Source organism: Anopheles funestus, chromosome 2RL (genome assembly GCF_943734845.2).
Source record: "Anopheles funestus chromosome 2RL, idAnoFuneDA-416_04, whole genome shotgun sequence".
NCBI classification, from domain to species: Eukaryota; Metazoa; Arthropoda; class Insecta; order Diptera; family Culicidae; genus Anopheles; species Anopheles funestus.
In genome coordinates this window covers 19064825-19090458 of record NC_064598.1, presented here as the reverse complement: position 1 = coordinate 19090458, position 25634 = coordinate 19064825, and the positions used below count along the sequence as shown (strand labels likewise).

Here is a 25634-nt window from a genome sequence, read left to right as displayed (position 1 = left end):
GTCCTTTTTTTTTCTTCATCTTTTCGATACTCTTTTATTGGAACCTACTGCTCGGGGGGACCCAGAGTTTAGGCGGCCAGGAATTGAAGCAAACAAATCGTTGACAGAGAACACTTCATGGTACTGCTCCCAAAGGGGTTTTGATAGCAAACGCATTCGCTATCCAAATGTTACTATTGCCAAAGCAAAACAACACGAAATAACCACTTTAGCCGGTGTTTTGGGGAGAGGGGTGGGGGGGGGGGGGTTGTAAGAATATCCGAAAACCGATTTCGGGTTTTCCACTAGAACAGGGATTTTTTACTTCTACAATATCTAAAATCATCAAATAATTTCTTTATAGCAACGTTTTCAATAAAATCTTATCTTTATGCGCTCATCTTAATACGGTTTAACTTCGGTACACTGGATGAAGTTCGGTTAGCAAATACGCGTCAAGCGCGATATCCATCCGACCGGAAAACCGTCCATCCCGGGCATCCAGCGAACACCGGGAGATGCATTTTGCTTTTGGGGTTGCAACCCGGGTCTTCTACGACCGTGTACACTCGAAAGCTGCTTCTGGGCTGGGTTATTGACAGACAGCGTGACTGTTTCTTCTATCGCTACGGGTGGCAAACGATGTAACGGACATCACCACACATAAAAATGCTTATCCTAGTGGGTAAAGTGTAATCTCGATTGCAAAAATGGATGGTGAATGAAAGGGCCCACCTCCATGGACCGGATGGGACTAACCACCGTGCTGTAACGGAGGGAGGCAGAAGTGTGTGTGTACGGTTTTATCATGTTTGCTACGAATCGACGTGAACATGAAGGGTTGAACAAATTCGCTACAAATAAAGACAAGTCATAAAGAAGCAAAAAACGACCACCACCATCCTAACCTATCCACTAGGAAGGTCCTGGGAAGAAGCTCGAGAATGAAGGTGCCGGTCGGGAGAACCGTTTTGTATCTTCTGTCAAGGGTGCACAAAACGTATCCATTCACTGACCGTCGGATGGACCATTGCTACGACAAGCACTCTGTGTTTGGTGCTGCTACTTCTGCTCCTGATCGCTATTATCAATAGTGCCGCTGGGCAATCAGGAAGCCGTCTCTCTTTCTTTTGCGCGTCCGAATAAAGCGAGGAAAATAGAAAGGAGGATAAGAAAAAAAAAACACAGCAGCAGCAAAACACTTGCATCAATCGGGAAAATGCCAACCACACTCTGGCCGGTTTCTGGTTGGCAGGAAAAGGAAGGGGCGCACCTTTGAGTGAGCGAGCGCCAACGACGACAACTACTGCGATAGCGCGCCCTTTTTAAAAAGCTAAACCTTCGGTAGCGTTTTCTAACAACCGTTTTCAAACGTTTTCAAACCCGTCTCATCGTTTCATCAACCGTTGCCAAGGTGATTGACGTTGAAGGTAAGGAGGGAAAATGGAATGGACACCCCGTTGCCCTCTTTCTATCCATTTCACCATACTCAGACGTTTCACTTCGTTCACGCCTGAGTTTCAGCCTGAGTTTTGCAACAACTGTTTTAGTTTGACTTGTTTTGTCTTCCTTTTTTTTGTTTTTGGTTTGCCATTTTTACAAAAACCCGGTTTCGCTAGCCTTTAACCACCATGTGCTTTTTTGTGTTGTTGTTTTGTTTTAGTTTTTTTTTAGCAACTCTATCTGTGTTTTCATACTGTTTCCTTTTTTGTTTTTTGTTGTTCTTTTTCTTCTATTCTCGTTTCGTCGACTAAACGCTCCCAATCGTCCACTCAGGACGATATTGCTGTCATTTTCAAAAATTCAACCATTAGCTACCCGATTTTCCGTTTTTCCCGACGCTAACCCCCTAGGGAGGGAACCCTTTCTTTCCTCCCGTTCCCATTTACCCCACGTTCCGGTGCTTGACAGGACGGCAAAAAGTTCGAAACGAGAAGGAAACACATCAGTTTCCGGGGAAGAATGTCGAACGTGTCTAGTAGTTGATTGGCCACACCGGGCCTTCCTTTTTTTTGGACCGGTGTGTGGTGTGGTTGGGTGGAATTGAACACGCTGATGAAACAAAACCGACAGACAAACGGTTTAAAGTGCTAGTTAAGGTGTTATTGGTGCGAGCTTGGTGGCAATTTTTAAAACAATTCTGGATTTTCCAAAATTATTTCTTATTTTCAGTTGAAGATGATGTTGGAAATCTATATAGTCTAATGCAAATTTCTTAAATTACAAACAGATAGAATAAAGAACAAATTAATCGAAGGTAACGGCGCCAATAAAGCACTGCTCTAGGAGGATAGGATATAATTCACCTTTCCCACGACATGGTACCGATCGTTTGCAAATTCATCCATATTCTCAATATCATCGATTGCATGTACATGGTGGTGCCATCTGCTGCCAGCAAAACTTGTGGCAAAGTGGTCAAAAGCTTCCTCATAGAAACGTGACATTCTGTCGTATCGACTGTAGACACAACAACAAAACAAAAAAACCAACCCAGTTCCGGAGCATGGCACAAAAGGTACAAGAGAGGTACAAGAAGTAGATACAAGATTATCGGAAAATCAGAGACAATCGTAGTACCTTCGTGGGGTCAAACCATTTGTACGGCCACGATTGGATTGACAGGCCCAGGCAGACGAACAGAACGACAGACAGGCCGAGACAGACACACCGAACCAGTGCCAGCAGATGCAGCACTGACCGTGTTGGACAGAAGGCTGGCATGTTTTTTTGGGAATGGAATGAAAATGATCTAATCGAAGCGAATGTTTGAATGGTTTGTGGATGTAGCATTTCATCGACGATACGTTGGCGTACTTAAGAATTTACGGACGGTAGATTTGAAACAATAAATGAGGAATAATTATTATTGCATTTCTAGAACAATGAGCAGGAATGTTCATTTGGTTTACATTTCATCGACCGAAGATAAACTTTCAACCAAATATGTTTTAATGGAGGTGCATATTTCTGGAGATGCAGGTATTCCAATGAAAATTAATATTAATATATGTATGTACTTGAGAAATCTTATAGCAATAGTTCGAAGATTGATTTGAGATTGAGGAGATTGAAGATATTTCATTAAAATTGTAGTGCCGATTGATTGATTGATTTTGTATAGGAAACGTTAAAGGAAAATAATCAGTTGAAAATAAATAAATTAAATTAAAATAGATTTTATTGGTTATAACGAACCATTGCCAACTTCATAGACACATGGTTCCTGCAGAGTTTTCCAGTTAAAATAGCAATTTAGAAGCAGTTTTTGAACTGTTTAGGAATGTATTTAAGTAGATGTTAAATCCTTCCAACTTTCTCAAACTTTTGCATTGATTTTTCTGCTTAAATCTTTCCTAAAGTATCTTCCTGATTACATGTTTCCTGATGCAATCTTTCCTGAATTAGTGGAGAAAATATTTTCAACAAAATCGTTTCTAACAAGCAAAACTTTCACAACTCGCAGAATTCTAGATCTACCTCAAAACATTATCAAATTACCATCATGAAAAGCTCTAGAGGGGTAATGTTGTGAAGAAAACTACTCAAAGATTTTGTTGGTCTCCTATAAGGAAAGATGCCACAAATTAGTCTTTATTTCCCAGTCGTATTTACACGAGAGAGGTCTGAAAGCGTACCTTTCGCCTTTATTCCGCCTCCTGTCACAGTGTTCCGTCTTAGGCTCAAGTACGACGATCGCTTATCCCTGATTTTCTGTAAAATTTGATACTTCATCTATTATTACAGATATTTACAACAGCTTCTTGATATTCTTACAATCTTCTTGATATTCTACTTCCAATCAAAATTAATTTAGAAACGTTTGTAAAACATTGTACTTGAATTTATTGTCGGAAAAAACCCTGTAGAAACCATCAATTTCTAGTTCTACATGTTCCACTTCAACTTGAAATAAATCCAGAAATGCCTGTACAACATAATAATTGAATTTTCGTACCTTGTAATGGTGAATAATGTGTAGCTCGGTACAAACCTTTTTTCTACCCAGCTACTTTTAAGTGCTCGAGTATACGGAAAAGCAACTTATCGAAGGGAAGGAAAACCCAATGTACAAATAAAATCATACACTCAAAGGCTTCAAAAACTCAACTGAAACTCCAAAAACACAAAATTCCCACATCTTGAAACTATGTCTAACCACCTTCAAAATTTTAACTAACCCGTAAACCAAACACTCACCTTTCATTGGGTCAATTTTTGAACTCCGGAAACCACACTGATGCACAATTCGATGCACACTCTTTAATCAAACCGCAACAGTTCCGACCGGCAAAAAGCATTACTCCCTCCGCCACCCTTCCTAACGTTTCAGAAATTCCAACATGGAAATTGCCTTTTTTCCTCTTCCCCAAACCACAATCACAAGCGTGGACTGTTTGATGCCGCTCAACAGGAATGTAACTAGATTCATTATATCAATCCCATTTTAGTGCAAAAACCATAAGTCATGCTATTTTAATCATGAAAGTAATTAAGACATACCACACACTCTCTGCACACTGGGAGTAAACATTTCCCTTCCTGACGTTCGGCAGAGCACATGGCATATCCGTCTGCATTAAAAAAAAGAAGCATTTTCCTATCCATTTTCTCTTCCGTTGCCAGTTCGAAACCAAGCCGCCCAGGTATTGGCAGTGAATGGCGCTTGCCATAATCTCCACCCCAGCTCCTACCCAAGCATGATGGGGTGAAAACATAAAAGAACTTCGTCTCACTGCGCCTACCGTTTACTCTCGTGTACGGTGACACTTCAACGGCACTTTTCATCATGATCATCAGTGTGTGGCGCTTTGGCCACAAGAAAGACACAAATCCAGCAATGAAAGGAGAATATTTCTCGTCTGCCTTTTTCACTCTTTTGAATCCAGCACATAAGTCAGTATTTATCCCCCTTTCCCACCCACCCTTCGTATAGGATGCATTCGTATGCACTTGCTAGAATCAATTGCAACAGAAACGGTCGTAAGGCCGTGTGGTACGGGTTTCAGGCAAGTTTGTGTTGAATAATTTGTACGGAAAATGTACGCTAACGGGATCGGCGTATGAAAACACTTCCCGACTTCATTCCGGTATTCGCCCCATTCCGATGCCTCCTTCGTTAAGGTGCACCCGTACATTCTACGGCCTCCCAACGACGGGTGAAGAATCAAGCAGAAACAGGAAACTCCGAATGGAACAGTTGACTTCCGTTCTACTACTAATTGCTTGCCGAGTATGGTGAGCCGTACCGGGCCGTGGTTGTGACGACCGTCTTCGGCAACCTGCTGGTACTGCTGTGATCCAATCCTGGCCTACACTACACCATTTATGCACCACAGTCAACACCGTATCTGCTGGTGAATGGGAAGCGTTTGAGAAGAAAAAAAACGAAAAACCCCGAGAAAAATGCAACCGCCGCTTTTTGTTTGTTGCGTAAGCTTTAATACTTTTCCCATCCTCCACACTCTCCTTATTGAGCATATTTTCTATTCAAAAATTCTTCCTCTATTCGATTCATTTCGTTCGCAAATAAAGGAAAGAATACACCCAGGTCTAGCAGCGTGCGAAAAAAAGCAAAATCCCCCCCGTACATCATAATAAAATGGAACGAACGATCCAGCTTTGCCAGTTTAATTCACTCGGGCGACGTCAATTATGGAGATTATAATTGCTAGTCAACCATCAAAGTCCGGGAGAAGTGCCAATCCCGTTTTAATTGCTACCAATCACCAATCCAACCAACCATCGATGGCCGACCCACGACCTAGGACACAAAAAAAAGGGAAACCAACAATCGTTCAGGAATGCACCGGATCACACACACACACAGGCACACCTTTCAACCCCTCTCGAGCGGAAATGGGCAAAAGAAAACTGCCATAAAATGGGAGCACAAAAAGATTCACCTCCAAACATCAACAGGCCAGTACGTCTTGCCGTGTGAATTCCCATCCCGAGTTTATCGTCCTGTGCCATTCGTTGTTGAACTCTTTCATTGGTTCTCCCCTTTTTTATCTGTGTGTGTGTGTCTTTGTGTGTGTGTCATACCTCGCTCATCCACAAGAAGGTGACACAACGATGCCGTTAATGTTAGTCCCTCCAGTCGAATCCTCGCAACAACATCAACAAAAAAAACACCCTTTTTTGCCGATAGAAATGGCGTGAAGGCGTCGATTCATCCGATTCATGACTTATCGGTAGGGCGATGTGTAATGCAGGATGCAGAAAGATTGGCAATAAAAAAAATCAATGAATAAATTTTCATAAATATTTTCCATTATCGAGGATAATAAAAGTTTGCGCGCGCGGTTTCGCACACGCTGCCGGCTTTGCTGCGCGCTTCCGTACGGTTCCGATGCTCGTCTTTGGTGGTTCCGGATGAGGTGTTTTTTTTGTTTTGCTTCTTTGACTTCTTCCATTTGCGTTACACATTTTTGCTTATGCAGTAGAAGAAGAAAAAAAAACCCTTTTTTTTAGTTATTTTCCTATCCATTCCGCCATAGAGATGTTATGCTACGATCATTATGCATAGTGAAGTCTCGCTTCTTTGCATCACCATGTACAACCCCAGCTGTATGGCATCGGTGGTTTTCCCGGTGCCGGTAACATTAGTCTTTTTTTATCCTTCCGCATAGATCCATACGGGGGCCGGTGGAATCCAATCACAATATCTACCTAGTACCGGACCGGGTACTGTCCAACAGTACAGCAAGTCCGGATAGCGTTTGGCTTTGATTTTGTTTTTGCTACGGTTCTCTACATTCCCTCCGGTAGATTTATATCCGAGGCCATTTAGATCGAAAATTGCTAACATGCCTTTCCGCCGTGCCAAGCGAACCAAACCACCGGCCTTAGACACCGGGAATATGATGGGCCACAGGCCGAGCTTTACCCGTACCGGAGTACGATCACCTTCAATCTAAGGAATTGGCCTCCGGAGTGGCTCCGATTTGGCTCCGGTACTATGGCCGCCGCCCGCTGGTAAGAAAAACTTTCAGAATTTATGTAGATTTCGTTTCGGGAAAGAAACTTGCCGCTACTGCCACTTTTCTTTTCAATCTCTCGCTCTGTGTGAGTGGGGGCGTGTGAGTGAAAATCTGAGAAACGCATGGACCATTTCCAACCGAAAGGCCAGTATCGAATGGACGCAATTCCATCGTGCTGGATGGATATATAAGTATACACAGAAACAGACGTGTGTTTTTTTATCACAAAATTGTTATCTCTTCGTTGGGGGGGTTGCTTATGCTCATGAATTTTCTAAAGTGCCTTTTTAACGACTGCCCAAGGGCTTGGTTGGTTTCATACTATACCCTGTAAGAGATGGTCGTAAGATATAATATATCTGATTACTTAACCGGAAATATAACAACAACGAGATAGAAGAGAGCAACAGCAACAAAAAAAAACACGCACCGAGAACATGGGACCGGACATTAGGCGGAACAAAATGCCGTTAAAAGCACTCCCCCATGGCGGAAATTGGAACGAATAAAGTTTTAATTTAAAGCTTAAGCAAAACTGTGACCTTGTCATACAGAATTTGTGGAAAAAGTTGCTGGTGGAATGGAAATAAGCGTGAAGATGGAGGTAGCACGACAACAAACGGCAATATGGAGCATGATTGTTTTGTTGCGGTGCTCCAATCCAGTTATTAATTGACCCTACCCCACAGTGCGATATGAGGTGCCTCCTATTTGCAATCGGGTTTTAATCATCAGTTCATCTCGCATTCAAACGAATCAGAATCGCCTTAAGCAATTCTCCAATAATGTGTACATCCATTAGACAGCAAGCGTTTCGAGCAAAAAGCCTCGACCGTGCACAAGGATGTAACACTTCAGCAGAAAGCGTTCAACACCGCAAATTTCTGCTGAAGCTACGCCACCGGCCGATCTGACGTTCGTCGATTCACACATTTTCACATCTCGTACGAGAAAACTCAATCTACTCAAGCATTTCCCCCCGCCCTAGTGCTGTGGCCATTTTCCTCTGCACACAACGAACGTATCCAATTGCGTCCAGAAGTCTCCCTCCCGGACGCCGAGCGTAACATTGGATACACTTGTCCGGAGTTTGCTTTTCATTCAGCCTCCGTATCCGTAGCTGCTGGAATGCTGATTCTTTCCTATGTCTCGCATATCCCCCCTTGAAAAACCCGGCCTTATTCCCCCCCACCCTGGAGGGCTTATGTCAAATGCCCCAACCGGGAGGACATCTTCATCACCATCGTTCGGAAAGTATGCGGCCAACCAGTAAAGTGGTGCACCCAGTATCAAGTCAGCAACTCAGCCTCAGTATGTAAGTGTGTACAAATATTTAACTTAGATCAGCATTTCCAATAGTTTATGCGGGCCATTTATTTCGACAGTAATGGTTCTAGTTTTTGAAATATTCCGGTTCTCCGTTGCTACCATGCCCGGCCGGACAGATTGAACAAGGCTTTCATTCCCGTTATCGGTCGCTTCCAATCAGTGGCATCAGTCTAACGAGAAAATGGGCGCAAGCAGTTCGCCCTCTCTGCCCCTTCGGGGGTGTACCACTGCTGCTGACATCCATTTTGGCCAGGGCAACGGCGGCTCGATGCAGCCGTACTTGTCTGGCTTCGCTTAAGTACTCGCCTACGTCCGATGCTATTTTCTCGCGTCCCTCCTCCCTTCAGAAAGATGCGATTGCCGTTAAACGTACGCATCCACACACCATCTGCCAAAAGCGTAATGCCGACGTGAGTCTCCGTTTGTACCATAAGCTGTGGCGTGGGCAATAAACAGAACTTCTCGGCTACCCTACAAACCGTTCCGTTCCGGTCCCGGTGTGAAGGCGTCCGAGATGCTCCACTTTCGCAAGTGCTCCAGTTTTCTCAAACATATTGATTGCTGACTGTTGGGAGATAAATTGCGCAAGATATTCATTGGCAATGCAAACATTCCGATTCCGTCGTCTACTGAACGGCACGAAGTACAGCTTCCGATGCTTCTCTGATGTTGCGGCCACCGATTGGAATGAATGTGTGTATGTGTGCGTACGTGCGTACCAACGATTATACGAACCATTTGCGTTGCCTTGCATCGATGGTTTCCATGCTTCATGGAACGAACGAACGATGGCCACTGGTTAATGTTAAGGGTAAGCTAGAAAGTTGGTAATTTAGCGATTAAAATATATTGGTACATCATGTACGTTTTTGGTGGAGGGGTGAAATATCGCGTTTATGCTATTCTTGCGTAAAATTTGAACTTCGTTTCAAGGAAATAGGTTCAGTTGATAGTTTTGCTGGGAAATTGTGCATAACGTAAAAATTACATCAATGATTTATTGTCCTTTTACGTGATCAGACTCTTAAACATGGTCTGGAATAAAATACAATTAAAAAAAACTATTTTATTTTGATTGTATTGATTAAAATACAATCAATTTTATGTGAAGTATTTAAGTGTAAAGCAAAACTTTATTAAAAGAGCTTTTATTTGGTTTCGAATAATTTTTTTTTTCCGATATACCTCTAGAAGCATCAGAAGAGATTTAAAGAACATTTAAACGTTTCAATAAATAAAAATCGCAACATTTCTCATACGAATTTCCCGTCTCTAAATCTCAAACATATTAGCGCAAATCACTTCCGTATCGAACGTTTCGACTGTTTATGTCTCGACTGCGTTCGGGGGGAAAAAATTTACTACAACCGAGTGGTATGACCGAACATTGGTACTACTCCAAAAGGCCGACGGAAAGCACTTGAACCACAAGCCGGATATCGGACACGATAAACAATCGTTCGGTCCCCGACACAGCGAGACGACCAAACCGGGCACGACAGTTTGAATTTTTCATCCAATTTTATTAAAGTACTTTCCTGTATAATTTAGCGTCTGCAGACATGGAAGAAGATGCCAGCACCACGACCACCGTCGGTTTGTTGTCGTCTGGTTGTCTATTGGCAGTGGATCAAGACATTGCTTTTCGCCTTTTTCGAGTATCGAGAAAGAACTGCCGAAAGGCACTTGTACCACTGTGCACCACAACACAAAATCCCCCCCCAAAATGTTTTGCTGCCAATGTGCAACACAGCGACGCAACGATGCACTAACCAAAATTTCCAAAGCAATGGTCACGAACGAGCAGTGAACGTTCGTATAATTTACAAAGTGTGTTATTTATGTATGACCAGAAATTAGGTGACGAAATTCAATCCCAGCGTACATCGCACTAGGAAGATTTAGCAAACGTGAGAATTGGTTTTTGGCAGCACTGCCAGACATTTGTTTTTGTAGCGTTATGGATTAACCAAAGGGTGTCGTTAATATTGCACCAGAGAATGTAATATTTTCTCACTAAAGTGAGGAATCGCAGGGAAATACATTTTTGCTAGCTGATGAATGTTTCAGTTTCAGAGATTGGAAGCAAACCAAAATTAGAAATTCCTTATATACAATGAAAGTAAGACAGCCCATTACATACATTTGCAACAAACCAAACAAACCCTGGGAGCCAAAGTTCAATTGCAAACGACACACTTCAAATCTCAGAATAACCTCAACCTACTAGGTAATAAAATTAAAATCCCCACTATCTGCACTTTCTAAGACACAACGCCAAAAAGGAAACGAACGAACGTAAACGAATATAAAACTGACTTGCTTGCCTCACAGCAACCAGCCAACCTGATCTTTGAACTTTCACCGGAAGCAATCAACAAAACCTCGAAAGCCCGGTAAGCCTTACAGATGCTGTGTGTACGGTGTACGTTCCCCGACCATTATCGACTATCGGCTAAAATGGTAAAATGGGAACGATCGAACGAAATCGCACAATAACCGACGACGACCGGCACCCGGGGAATGAATGCGAAACGCTCGCAAACGCAAACCAAGTCAGCCGAACCTTGCAAGACCCGGAAAAACGGAATAATGAAAAGGAAAAGCATTTGTTTTGTGTGTAATTAACAGCGCTTTTAATGCTTCATTTACTTTAATGATTTCATTCTCCCTCCGCCTTCAGCGAGCTCTCCCCATCGTTCGGGGTTTTTCTGTACTGATTGTCGAGTCGATCACGAGCCAGCAGGTGACTGTATGGGTGGGTAAAAACGGAAAAATGGGGTATGAAAGACCAAGGATCTGGTATCTATCGACCGAACAGCAGGTTCGATGAGTGCACTTCCCTAATTCTCAGAACTTTCAAGAACGCTTCCGATTTTATCGTTGTCGATTACTCTTGGGTACAAGGGGGGAAAAATAGGGAAAAAGATTTTCTTTCACAAACTAAACCCTTTCGGTTGGGATCTTTCTTAAAGCAAGATGCTTAGGGCGTACACTTCTAAGCCCTCCAGACATGATGAGGCGAAATTTTAATTAATAATAATAAGTGTGCTTTATGCTGCCCTGTACGTAGACACAAAACCGCCTAAAGGTATGCAATCAGAACGCATTCGAAGTGTAACAACTTTTCAGTTCGCTTTATAGCCATTTAAAATTAATTCTTATTACAAATCTCGCACGTTTGTTCTACGTTAGTAACAATGTTGCTCGATTTCAATGTGCTGTTCTTGTACCATTCTTTACCAATCATCAATCACCATCAACTGAAAGCAAATCGATACCAACGGGCAAAGATGCAAAGCGCATCCACCGTTGACCTCAATCAGTAACGAGTCGTCTCGGCAATCGGGCCAGCCAAAGCGGTTTTGCTCTTTTCACCGTACATGACAGGTTGACAAATCGCTTATGATTGATACCACCGGAACGGTGGCCCACAAGAAGCCTTATCGCTGCTGATTGATCTAAATCATTCACCCAAATCCGGACATCGGCCCTGGATGACGGAACGTCGCCTGACAAAGCGGTAAATGGACAGTGTCGTGGCGGAGTGTAGCCCACGTAATCGTTGCAATTCGATGACAAAGAACCAAAGAATAGGATACCTTCACTGTCCGAAGGGGATTTGTGCAGTTGTGAGCGGAATGGATAAAGAGACACCTCCCAAATCCTCTACGTGTCTTGGAATTTATACCAAGCTTTTTTTTTTCGACCCGTCTTCCTTTGGATGGAATTTGGTTCGCACATCTGTTCCCTTGGCTGGGTCGATTAGTTTCGGTGTGCGGTTGAGTGCCAAGTAAGACGGATCCAGTTCCGTCCGTTTATTTCCATCCCATGGGTCCAATTTCCAGTGTCTTGTATTTCCGGGGAACCAAAGCAGACAACTAAAAACCGCTTTCTTCGAGCTTTTATTTGTCAAGCGTCGGTTTGAAAGATGGAATTAGTCTATTGGTAGCGTTGCTGGTGAAGATATGCTTACTTCCAGCAACAACAACAACATTTTCGACTAGATTTTCATCAACGGCGGGAAAAAAGAGAAGAAGAAAAAACTCTTCTTGGTGAAAATGTTTTTTTCCCTCGTTTTAAGGCGAGTCCGCGTGAATGAAGAAACCGACTACCCACCGTAAACTGTTCACGCACAAACGATCTGCTAACGATCCTATCTTTACAACTGACATCCCGGGTTTGACCCCCACGACACTACCTTACTACACCGGCAGCTGCGAAATGAATCCGGAATCGTTTTCCGTAAAATGCCGCATCCTGCATCCGTATCGTCATAAATATTTGTCAAAATTAAGCTGACTGTCAAATTGAATTGTTTCGTAAGCGACATCTCGACTGAAATCCCAAAATGTGACGGCAGTGCGGTGAGGTAGCAGGCAACATCTCGCGCCCAATGATCATTGCTCGTTTCGATGTTCGGTGTACACGCGTTGCTAAGCGTACACACAAACACACCCAAAGAAGGACATTTCCCCCCAAGGAAACCCAGCGAAAGACAACTGGCATTAGCGGTGAATGGTTGTTCCATAGCAAGATCACATTTTTGCCCCTCGCTCTCCTCTCCTCCGTCGGCAGCTTGACAACCGTTTCCTACCAACCCCCAACCTCCACCAAATCAGACGGAAATGGACAGGCCGAAACTTACCGGCTACCAGACTGTTGGAAACGCGAACAGTGAACGAATATTTTTAGCGAATGAAATGACTAACAGCCCCCGTCCCCGGAATGGGAAAATTTAATTTAACAAATTAATGAATCAGAATTGGAACTCTTAAAAAGTTCCTCCTTCCTTGCCGGAGCTACACGGGATGAAAGTGGAAAGCGAGGAAAGAGTGGAAAGCTGGTGAGAGATAGATTTTCGTTCGTTTTTTCTTTCGTATTTCCTTTTGCTGACTTCCCAAACGCGAACATTCAGCGCGAATGTTTTGAAAAGTATCTCATCGCTCCCTAGAGTTCCCAGCCATTATCAGCACAAAACCAGGCTGGCAGGGCATGGGGGATTCCCGTTTTAGGTTAGTTAGAAAATGGAAAATGGAGAGTTTCATAATATTTTGAATGTTGATTAGTCACTTCAGTTCCCGGGAACGTCGTCTAAGTGGTGCCCAGATTGATTGATATTTAAACGAGTTTCGAGAAACGGCAAAATGAATATCACGTTTCATGACCGGGTATCGAGTATTTCTGGCCAGTCTGAATAGGGGGGTGGGGAGAAAGGGGGGGGATGAAAACGTGACAGTATTGGGGAAAGGAGCGAGAACAAGTAGAATTTATTGTGAAAATTATTTGTCCGGAGTTTATTTCATTTTCAACATTACTGGATTTACGGAGAGCTGACAAATGTTTTCGAGTGAATTTTTGTTCAGTTCACATACAAGTTTGACACATCAAACACGTGTATGAAAATTGTCTCCTTTTTATTCCTCAAATTTGTTCAAATAATTGATACATCATGCTGGGAATTGCGAAAGTGTTATTGTACGAGTCAACCGCATAATCAAAATATGACCTTATACTTTTATTGGGAATTTATATAGTCCGAATCTTCCTACGATCACTAGCGATCAGCTCGGTACGTGGCATTATATGACTTTTTTCTGGGTTTCTTTTTACTTAGAATTTGTCTCGAAGTATAACAATTTTAATGGACTCTCCATTCTTCCTATTTATTGGCATGAAGCTTTACACCAAAAAACACTTAAATCAATAAAACATATCACCGAAACATAACATTTTTTATTGGTAAAAAAACATCCCAATTGAAGTTTATTTTCCAACAAACCTAGTTCAAATTCTATTTATTTGAATACATTCTCTCGCGGGCATTGCATACAACATGACATCACTTACGAATGACACATTTTTGTCTCCCATATTCTTTCGACTCTCCACTATCAGCGAATTACAGCGAACAGCCCATCAAAATGCCTTCTCGAAATTGTGTTCCATTTGAGGGGTTTCTGTTTTTGGGCGTGTGTCGTAGGGTCATGAAATCACTCACACGTACCAACCAACACCATCACACCACCTTTTGCCGGTTGATTAATGTATCGATATCTAAACGTTCCACAAACCCCGGTCACCATTTTACCATTACACCCTCAGGCTCAGAACCATCGGATGCCGACTGCAGGTCCGCCACATTTCAGGCTTGAGGTTTGAACTTTTTCCCCAATCTGAACCTTTTGCGCTACTAGGAACGTCCCAGCGCCGGTACCGAAAAGTTGACGGCCGGGACCGCCGCTGCTGTTAGGAAAGTTTTTCGCCCAGCTTCAAGTGAGTCTGTTGATGCGTTTGGCCGGTACTGGGTGCTTTTTCTATCGGGCGCGAATCGCTGATTTGACGCTGCCAACTCTTGCCGAGTCGATGTAGCATTGATGCGAAGGGTTGTTGGAGACCTAATTGGACAAAGTTTTTGCCCCCCGTACCCTAGTTAAATGTTGATGTCGCCGGTTTGAAGGGATGGTTTTTTGTTGCCGTTACTTCGTTCGCTACGAAACTGTTACATGCCATTGACTGTAGGATGCAGGCAAGTTTGAAGGATTATTCCGTAACGCCATTTAATGTCAAAAGTTCAGGTAGGCGGTGATGAAGATGTTTGGTATCGATTAGTTTCAAATAAAACTGTGAGGCCTTCAGAGAATTTCATACATAACTTTAAATTACATAACTTTCATTACTTTAGCTAAAGCATTACAAGTTAACTGGCTTTTGGTTCCCACGTGTTTATGTGTGACAGTTGACATGTTGTTTATTTTTGGAATGATTATTAATATTTTCCTTGAACTAATTTGCAGAAACATCAACTTTCTGCTTTTAAAGGATTATCTCTCTCTCTCTCTCTCTCTCTCTCTCTCTTTTTCTCACTCTTTCTATCTCTCTCTTTCTCTCTCTCTCTCTCTCTCTTGTTGGCTTTAACGACTTCTAAGGTCACGCCAGCCATTTCTGGCTTACTAGACAGATTTTTTTAAAAGGCAAAGTAAATAGAACAAACAATCACTTATACTAAAATACTAAATAATTACCGATGGAGACGCCTAGTACTTTTGAAAAAAAATAATTTGTTTTTCCCAGGTTAGACGGCCTGGTACGGCCAGGTTAGAACGGCCTGGCCGTATTAAGACTTAGTTTTACCGCATAGCCAGATAGTTGCAAACAATTCATTTCCCACGTTCGATTTTGAAAGAACTGCACCATGTACACGAAAAAGTGTTTTGTGAAAAGCGCCTCTCTGTGTCATTTATATTTTAAACTCTGAACACTAGCATTAGGCACCTTCCAGATTCTACAGATGTTACAGGCGTATTTAAATATTACACGCATCACAACAAGCGCTATGCATGAGAACAACGACATGTGCCATTGCGAGAGGCCACAACAGTTAATCAATTAACCATACTTGGTAACAGTGCATTTCCTCAACCAAATCACGCGATAGTTTTCCATGCTCCAGAAAGGAAGTTTTCGGGAATAATCTATGAGCATTACATCTGTCTAGTTCTGCAGCGCTTCGAACAGTTTTCCTACGATTCCGCGAGTTTTTGTAGCGACAAGACTCGAAATGTCAGCTATAACATTTTCTCCCTAACTAGACGAGTTGCAGTCTAGTTGTAGAAGTAAGTCTCCACAGTAGAATAATTTAAACGTAGTTAATTTTAAATATTATTAACTCTAATATTAATTTGAGTGAAAGAAGAATACGTTCGGTGGGCAAAGATAACAAGGAAGAAGGAAGCAAGCTTGAACGTTTCAACTTCAACTGTCAGACAGTTTATTTCGCGTTGTTTAATGCTAATTCTACATTTAAACAAATATTTGTAAAGCTGTCTTTTTATAGCATTTGTTTGTGCAGCTTCAACAAAAACCTTATCAGAAACAGGTTGAAAAATATACACGTATGAAAGAAAAAAAAACAAAACCGACCACACGATGTACCATACATTACATTTCATGACACGCTTCAGCAAACACGACTTACAGCAACCCATTCGACTCGGTTTTGATAGCCTGCTCGCAACCGTTCCTTTCTATTTTCAAGAACGTCCTGCTGCGCGTCTGCCAACACCAAACAATGACACACACACACACACATACACACATGCCATCACACCACACGTCAGTAAACGAAAAACGAAATCACAGTCGTAACTTTCCCCCATTGCGTAATGAAACCAATGTGTGGAAAAGCTCTTTATGATCGAAATGTATGACGCTGTCAAAAATTCAATCCTGACGCTGACAATCATCGGTATCATGGGTCCGTTTTTCCGGTCTTCCCATCGTGTGTTGCGTTCCGTACGATCGTTCATAGCCTCGTTCAGCGTGGCGCTACATGGATGGTTCACATTTTAATCGAAACTTATGAGAACCGGTCAATGGATTCGAGAGCTTTTTTTTTGTGCTGTTGTTTTTGTTTTTCCTCCCCTCGATGGGTTCATCCCTGTACGCACGTACATCTCATACGTCGGAAAGGCAGAAAGAAAAAACCGAAAATTCAATCCGATCGCTTTTGCGAGAGCTATTTTTCGCCCGGTTTTGAAAGAAAAACGCGACACGGTAAGTAAGCGACAGCGTTTCAAGCGACCTTAAAAATAAACCTTCCCTATACGCGTGACGATGTTTGTTGGGCGTCAGATATGGTGCCTCTCTTAGCGACAGTGATTGCAGATTTGTTTTTTTTTGTTCTGACATTCTACTATCTTCAGCCAGGAACGCCTTCCGGGGCCTGAAATCTGGCACCAATTTCACACCGCACAATATGTGACGGAGTGACGGCAAATGAAATTGAATTTCATGCTTTCACAATCTTACCCGCTCGTGAAAGGTCGACAAGCGGTGCAGGCTGATCAGACAACCTGTCCCAACCACGGAGAGGATGGTTGCGTGTTTTTGCTTGCCGGGGGATTTTTTTTTGTTCTTACGCAAATGATGCGCACGATAACGGGGTTTTGGTGGTTTGATTAGATTGAATAAATCGCGACACCTTATCGCAGTGACAAACACCGTTCAAATGTTTTACGCGTCGAAAACAATACAGATACATAATGGTTAAGAATGGTTCCGATTATGGTAGGAAGCTGGAGGCTGCAGGAGCGATATTAAAAGAGGTAACGAGTTTATTATCACACCATTTTGGAAAGATGTTACATTATTTTATGAATTTCTACTAATAAAAATGAAGTTTTATTGATGAAAGCGATAATTCGAAAGGAACTTATTTTCCCCTGTTTTTTTCTACAAGGAGTCTTTAATTATTTTCCATCAAGAAAGATTATTTAGACACTTCTCTTCTTCTTGGCTTAACGACCTTACAGGTCACGCCGGCCATTTCTGGCTTACTAGACTTATTTTACCACGTAGCCGGATAGTCAGTCCTTGCTACGGGGGAACGGTCCGGATGGGATTTGAACCCGGTCCGGCCGTGTGGACTGGCGCCGTTTATCACATGCACCACCGGACCGACCGCGTTTAGACACTAAATACAAGAAATACCAGATGTTTTAAGCTTATTTTATTGAAGGCTACTGCAGAAATAACTGCTCCCATACGTACAAGGGCATGTTGGAAATCAATCACTGTTCAGATCTTCACCATACAACAAATTTAAGAGAAGACAATTACCAACGTCACATGTCAGTTGATGGTGGTTGGAAAAGTCTCAGGGCCCTTTGCTTCCACCGAAGATCTGCATTAAGAACATAGTTTAGCATGTCTACTCTTCAATTTAGCACCATGGAGGGTCATCCTCGACTCGGAGATGGAAACTTCAAGCATCCTGGCATGCACTGAAGACATAGACATTAATGATTTTCGGATCTCTTTTCGGAGCAGATGACTCAAAAACCCCGACATACGCAGGGGTAAAAGACAGGTGACCGCACTTTTGAAGTCGTCCAAAATTATATCTATCTTGGGTCAAAGCACTGACAACAATTGATGTGGAGATAAACGCTAGGATACGGACTACCAACTTTCTCCAGCCTGAGTAAACTTCTCCACTCAAAACATCTGTCATGAAGATGGAAGCTGCGATGACATAGAACCGGAATAGCTCCAGTACTTGAAGACGTCTCTGAGACACGGACGCTGTCCAAAACTGGAGAATTAATCTTAGTCTCGCTTGAGAACAAGATGACCGGAAGGCTGTTTGACCACGTATGTGTGGAAGGACAATGGAAGAGTCCCTAATGTCCCTAAAACGATCTCTATGAGTTGTTCAATGAGGCCACAACCATACAGCGATCAAGACTCTCCAGACTCCGGTAGGCTGATCATGTCATTAAAATGACACTGAACGATCCAATCGCTAACGTCCTTTTAGGTCGTCCACATAAATGGAAGACGTGTTGCGTGCCCAGTTTCAGCTGACAAATTAAAGGAAACCATACCAGTAAAAAAGAGCGATTTTTCGCATAAACAGCGAAAGAAAATTTTTCGCATAAACAGCGAAAGAAGATTTTTCGCATAAACACTGAGTATTCGCACATAAAACGGCATGTAGAACTGAGTTCACAGTAATACGTTGGCGCTTGTAGAATCGTCCAGATAATTTTACAAGGCAATTAGTTAGTTGGTTATCAATTCTGCTGCTCTTTCGTCATTAGCATGAGGAAAAATAGGAACATCTACCATTAGGTAGGAATTTAACTCAGTCGTCAAAAAGCGCTTGGTACTGCATTTCACACAACACGCCTACGTCATACCAATGAAAATACCAAACTGCCAAAAACTAAAGCCCGATACAAACCGTTGCATGCATAGTTCACTGCAAGATCGTCTGGTGCCACTTACCTTAGTACCTTCCTTCACGTCATACTTAGCCCTTCCCCCCTCACCAACCCTAGGGGTTCCTATCATAAAAGTAAACCGAAGGAAAAATAATGATAACCGCTTACTTGCCGGTATGGATGTTTTTCGTTTTGATGTGTCAAAGCAGCACCGTGCTCGAACGGTCCCAAAGCTGTTAGTAATAGGGAAGCTCAACTTTACACCATCGTACCCTATCTATGTTCCGAAGTGTTATAGTAACGACAACAAAACGGGACAACAAAAGGTTACTTCCTTGATGCACGGTAAGCGCAATGTAACGGCAATTGTAGGGATGGTTGGGCAATGTGTTTGAGCGCCTCGATACAGTACATATCGTACCCTTCGCAGATCGTTTGCTACAAGGGTGACCCTTACACTGGAACCCCTCTTTGCACATCCCGACACTGGACGAAAAAGCGTTTTGTTAGTAATAGGAAATGATTTCTAGCATTCTCCCTAGTTCCCCATTTTGCACCAGCCCCGTACTGTGGCTGCTAGCTCGTTTCACTTCCGTCAATGTGCTGACGTTCGAAACGAAGTATCATCGGAAACTGACATTACTATTAGGTCGGTCTTTTCCCGCTACTGCATGTGGGGAGGGGGGAAAGCCATGCAATGGCAAGCTTTAAAGTACAACTAAACGATCACTTTGCGCTGCTGGGGCATTTGGCCCCTTTGTCAATTTCCAGACGAGTACGTCCGTCCGGTGGCTACGAACCCCGTGTACGGAAAGGTTCAAAATAAGAGAACTGAAGTAACGGTTGAGGCACAAGACAGCACAACGACATGTCTACGACACCCATTGATGAGCCATATAAAAGTTCCTAACCCCTTTTTGGGGCACACAAACGGCTAACGGTTGACGTTGTTGTGCGCGAATGTTGTTCAGCCTCTTGGGCGTGGGATTAGAGCTTAGTCGGTTCTAGCTCTAAATCGATCCATGTACTTGTATCCGCTCGTTTTGCTGCTGACGGAACGTGCTTTTACAACTTCGTCCCAAGCGCCAAACCGAACCCGGCGGCTAAAAAAATAAGTTGCAGCACTGTGTAAGCGGAAGCGATTTCAAGTCGTACCAGAACATAACAGTTTATCCGGTGTCTTTGTCAAGCTGGTACTTTCCCGCTAGTGTGTCCCGTCGACCAAAAACCTTCCGAAGCGTGCAACAATGTCCATGTCCCTGCTTCAATGTACCGGGCTTGGATGGATATTGATTCCGGGTTTTTGGTACGCAACCATCCCTTAAAAGTGGTCATTTGGGTTTCTGTGTACATGGGCACCCTTTCGCGTACTCTACCGGATACGAGCACAAATACGAGATCCGTGCCATGCCGCCGGGGGTTGAGTGTTTGATGTTTCGCACAATCTTTGCGTAGGCATTCGTTTGCCTTCAGTTTTGCAAATTTGAAGATTCGATGATGATTCTTGGGGAATTGTCAACAACGCATTTACAAGTTTTTGCACGCCTGTTACACAAACGAACCGTACGAAAGTCCGTACCGTCTTGTTGGTGTGTTTCACTTTGTCTAGTGGCAACTAGACTCCCTAAATCCGTTTCAAGTACTGCGTGCTCATTCAGAACAAATATGACATCCGGACTTTTTTTTTGGTTTTTGGAAGAAGTCTCAATGTGACTCGTTTATGGACAATGTTAACATTTCGGAAGCGTTATCTGTTTAGTACTTTTCTGAACTAATGAAACAATGTCGTTTATTTGAAGTACATCGTGCGATTGAGTGTTTTTCAAATAGACAAATCTTATCCAAATCTGTGTATTGACTGATGGTGCTCAATCAAAAAAGTACAAGACATAAAATGGTTTTTGCAATCCCCAAAAGATCCCCAAAAGACACTTCAACAACGCATAGAACAGTGGAAAATCAAGACAAGGAAAAATATCACCCAACGCCCTAACGGTCGCGAGGAACAACAAATAGTATTATTTATACAACTCACTAACACTTCATTAGTCTTCCCTGTTTTTGGCGGTACTTTTATTTTTCATTTGCACGAAAACCCCAGCAAAGACACCGAACGACACGGGAAGATTTACATCCTTCCCCGGTGTATAAGGACATTCATGGCACGAACCATGGCAGTGTCGAAGGGCAGTTCGAATCGGGCACTCCGTCTTTACCGTCTGCTTTGTTCACCGAGTGTTGCCCACTGCTCCTGTACGAATGGTGGGATCTTTATTTTTTTCAATTTTCTGCAAATTTATTTCCTCCCTAGCGGTACAAAGGCCACGGTGCTATACTTTACACCGGGGGCCCAGCATCACCATTTGCCAAACGATCGGCGAAAGGCTCTTTCCCACTTTTTGGGGTAATGCGGGTGTTGCACGGAACCACGAAAAAGACACGCGACAAAGCGTGCGCGCGTTTGTTGGGTGGTGAATAAATTTTACCTCTCGACCGTTCCCGGAGTCCGGGAAAATCGTACTCAGCCACCTCCCCGTCCCGGGGGTGGGACATCTGGGCTGGAATGGGCTCACAAATTGAAATCCTTCGAGAACAATTTTTACTCACTCACCTACCGTCGTAAGAAAAACGCCACAGAAACTGGCTGCCAACATTCCAACAACGGCTGAGGCACCGATTCTGGCTGGCAACCGTGCGAATACATTGCTCTTCCAGCCGAACGCGTCGCCCAAAGGCGAATGAACCATTCCTTTTTTTTTGTAAGCCCATGAGGTCATATTTCTCGTCTAGGCAGCACCACCGGCAGCAGTTTTCTTCAATTTCTTGCAAACCCAACTACTCCCTTCCTACCACCTGGCCGGTTTTGTAGCCACCCGTTCAGAAGAATTGTTCTCGAACGTTAGAACGAGCGCTCGTGATGCAGAAGAAGCAACCATTTGCGAACCATAAAGGTGCAAATATTCGGCACGTGATCAAGCAGAAGGATTTCAAATAGCATTCCGATTCGAATTTGATTCCGACGTGCACAAACCTTGTTACCGACCGAGGGCTTCTTCCAGTGCCAGCTAGGATCAAGCTGGTGTCCTGTTACCAGAAAACGCCCAGTGCTTTCCCGTGGGTGGAAAATGGTGACTATTTTTGCAGCTGCTGTCCTTGGTGCACAATAGTGATGAAAATTTCTCGTGGCAAAGTGTTTGGCTAATGCCGTTGACGAGTATCCCATCTGTTCTGCTTACCTGGAAAGAGAGATACAAATAGGTTAAATAAGGGAATGTTGAGTAAATGTAAGGTATTGCAGCTTATTGAGCAAATTACACTTCATTGAAATTATAAAATAACTTTTGAATTGACCTTTAAACATGAAACTCGCTTATTTGTAACAAAACACCAGGCGCCTCCATCACTCTATGCGATGGAGACGCCTAGCCCGTTTTAAATTTGTTGCTATATGTAATTATTTTCTACTTCATTAATTTAAAATGGATCATCATAACAATGCAAAATGCAAAATTTAAAATTTTATTTTATTTTATTAAGCAATAAAAACAGTTGAAAGACAAACACTACACCCATTCAAGATTGACCGCTTCGCGTCATAGATCATGACACTTTGAGGGAATAACATTATCCTTCTTTTCAACATAACCATATCCCGTCTCGTAGCAATATCGAACCTTCAAACGGTAAAAGGCATCCACTTTGAAAGTGCAAGTACCACTAACTCACTCCACTCTCCAAAGTCCGTCTGGTTTATATAGCTCCGTTCCGCTTCGGCTATGGTGTAACGGATTGTAAGTCAAGTGCAGAAGAAAGTCAAACTGAGTGGAAAGTGGTAAAACCACTCGGAAGAAATTGTAATTTCATTTCGAGATTTATTCATTCCTGCCCGTAGAAAGCTACGGGTTGACCCTGGCCGGTATGCTTGAAAAATGCGTAGCACTAGCCAATGGGGACGTTACCGACGAACCGCCTCCTTTGGCACTGTAAAAGTGCACCAAGACGACGATGATAATAGATTAATGGCAAAGTGCAAGATACTGCAGTAATTCATGGTTTTCCACTTTTCTCGCACCATTTGCAAAGACGGCACTGATTCGTGCTCGTAAGAAAATGCCCAATGCAATTTTTCCACCCCACAGCGTAACAAGACTTTTACGGTGCATTTCCATTTCCATTCCAACCTTTGGTACCCCCATCACAGCTGCAGCACACATGTGCTTCGGAATACAAAATGTCTACGTTGCTGAAGGGGCGTAAAGTAGCAAACTGGCACTGCCAACATTCCACTTGCTTTGAACCGACCACTCTTTCTTCTTCAAAACTACGAAATAACGATGGCGATCTACAACAGCTTCTGTCAGAGCCGAAAGCAATGGCTCCGGTCCTCCAGAACGTGTGAAATAATGGGATCAAACCCAACAGACTACACCCTTAGCCTGGTATTAGTGTATATGTGTGTGTAGGTGAGCAACAGCGAGAGAAAGAGAGAGAGGGAATCCTTTTTTTTCCTTTCCCGTCCTATTTCATGATTACAACCAAGCAGACAGCAGACATTCAACATACATGCTTGATGACTTTTTCGGTTCCTTGAAGTATTCGCACTTCACCATAACCCCTTTTCATCCGGTTTTATCACCACATCCACAGCTTTAAAACACACACACACACAACCGTGCGAAAACGGGGTGAGAGATGGAACAAGATTTTCAAACCGTTTCGCTTCGTTTGGTGTGAAATGCGGACTGACATAATCCCCGACAAATTGGAAGACGCTACAGATGCTTTTGCTCCGCACTCCGGCTCTCTCCAGTCCCCGTTCCACGTTGGTAAACCACGTTGGTCCGCTACAACTCCAACAAACCCCCATTTTCCCCCATCGTTTTCCACATTTGCTCGACACCGCTTCTTACACGGCCAGCGAAAAGCTGACGGCACATACCCGTCACTCGGTTTCCAACGCAATCCTAACCGACGGTCTGAAAGTTTGATAACTTCTTCCCACTTTGATGCGCACAGCTGAGCGAGTAAAGCTTATCGGCTACGGGGCACGTCACAGGAAATGGATGATGTTTTAGAGGAGTTTTTTTTTTGTTTGTTTCGTAACCAGCAGCTGTTTGAAAACTGTGAAGATTTACATCATAATACATTTAAAGTAACGACACGAATGCACAGATTAAGCAACAAATAAGGGTATTTAGTTGCTTTGTACATTACTTGTTCTGTTTGTGTGGATGGACTAATGATTAAACCTATTTCATATGTTTCTTCCTCATTGTTAAAAACGAAATACTTTAAATCTTCCCTGTTTAATGATCATTTATAAAGTTTTTTTTTTCTTTTTTTTTAATTGAACAACGTTTTTATTGATGGAATTGTTTATTTATTCAAAGTATAAGTCCTTTGTCTCACTTGAGTTTATTCTTATATTCTGGACGTTTTTTCAATCAAACATTGCTTCAAACAATTTAACTGGGTTCCACACCAGTCCCTCGAAATAGTTTGACCATTCGGAAGCAGCTCATAATATACGACATCCTACAGTTCCCACCACATACAAAGTTTCTGCTAGTAAGTATTGTTGAAAACCAAAAGACAATTCTTAACCACATTTTTCTTCAGATTGAAAATAGAAATAACGCATTACTTTTTTGGCTAAAACTGTTTCACAAGTTTCCTAAAAAATTCCCTAATATCTTAATGGAAATGGATACATCTTAGCAAAATGCTACAAATTTACTTCCAGACCTAATACTAGACGAGTAAATCCCGAAACATAAAAACACAACCAACAACAAACATCCGCAAGACATGTGTACAAGGAAAAGCATTTTTCTCTATGCTTTAAATAAACGCCTGGCTTCTTTCATCCATCCACAAAACCGTGTTACAAACGCAAATAGTTATGTTTCGAGCTGGTAGTTCCATCATGCATTTTTCAGTCCAAAAAAGAAAAACCCCGAAAATGGTTTGAGTAACATCAGCAACAAAAATGTCCATCAAACCCGTTGGCTACACCAAGTGTCCTCATGTGTGTGCGTGTGTGTGTTTGTTGTATGATGGGGTGGAGGGATGAAAATACCAACGTTCACCGTTCGCTGGTACGATACCACAAGCGCCCACCGTAGAAAAGGCAAATTCACCACACACACACAGCGCTACAAAATGAGGAAGATATTTTTTGGCGGGGGATACACAAATATTTCGAAAATGACAAAAGCATGAATTTGTCATCACGAGCAAAATAACGAGCGTGTGCGAAAGGAGAAAAGTCGAATGTGATGCTAGCTGCTCAGGTACTATATACCGAGATACAGCAATAACGGAAACCACCGGCATCATGCGACTTGGCGAAAATGGGGGGGGGGGGGGGGGGGTTCCTCACTTTCCTCCTTTTCCGGCACCAACTCCGGTTGTCTCCGGTTGGCGCTTCTTATCACTCTTATCCACCTGTCCAATCGAGAACGTTTCCTACTCGCAACCCTCATTCGTTGGAGCGAAATATGTGCTTTCTACCGTCCCAACAGGCAGCGGTCCCATTGTTGTTGACCTTTTTTTACTTCTTTCGTACACACACACACGCGGCTTCTCGTACGCCCTCAAGCCCTGTTACCCA

The 25634-nt window shown here is 42.9% G+C and overlaps 1 protein-coding gene and 1 long non-coding RNA gene across 5 annotated transcripts in view; one reads left to right on the top strand and one right to left on the bottom strand.

Annotated features, from left to right (window-relative positions):
• Positions 1 to 25634, bottom strand: part of LOC125763100 (uncharacterized) — a 198610-nt gene that overhangs the window by 95965 nt on the left and 77011 nt on the right. The window contains exon 3 of one of the 4 annotated variants that reach the window (XM_049425928.1): positions 22053 to 22257. The exons of the other annotated variants lie outside the window; for them this stretch is intronic. The gene's annotated coding sequence lies outside the window, so the exon portion shown is untranslated. The remainder of the gene's footprint in view (positions 1 to 22052; positions 22258 to 25634) is intronic. 4 annotated transcript variants of the gene reach the window in all.
• The window catches only part of LOC125763153 (uncharacterized), a 125413-nt gene that overhangs the window by 60984 nt on the left and 38795 nt on the right, over positions 1 to 25634 (top strand). The window lies entirely within an intron of this gene.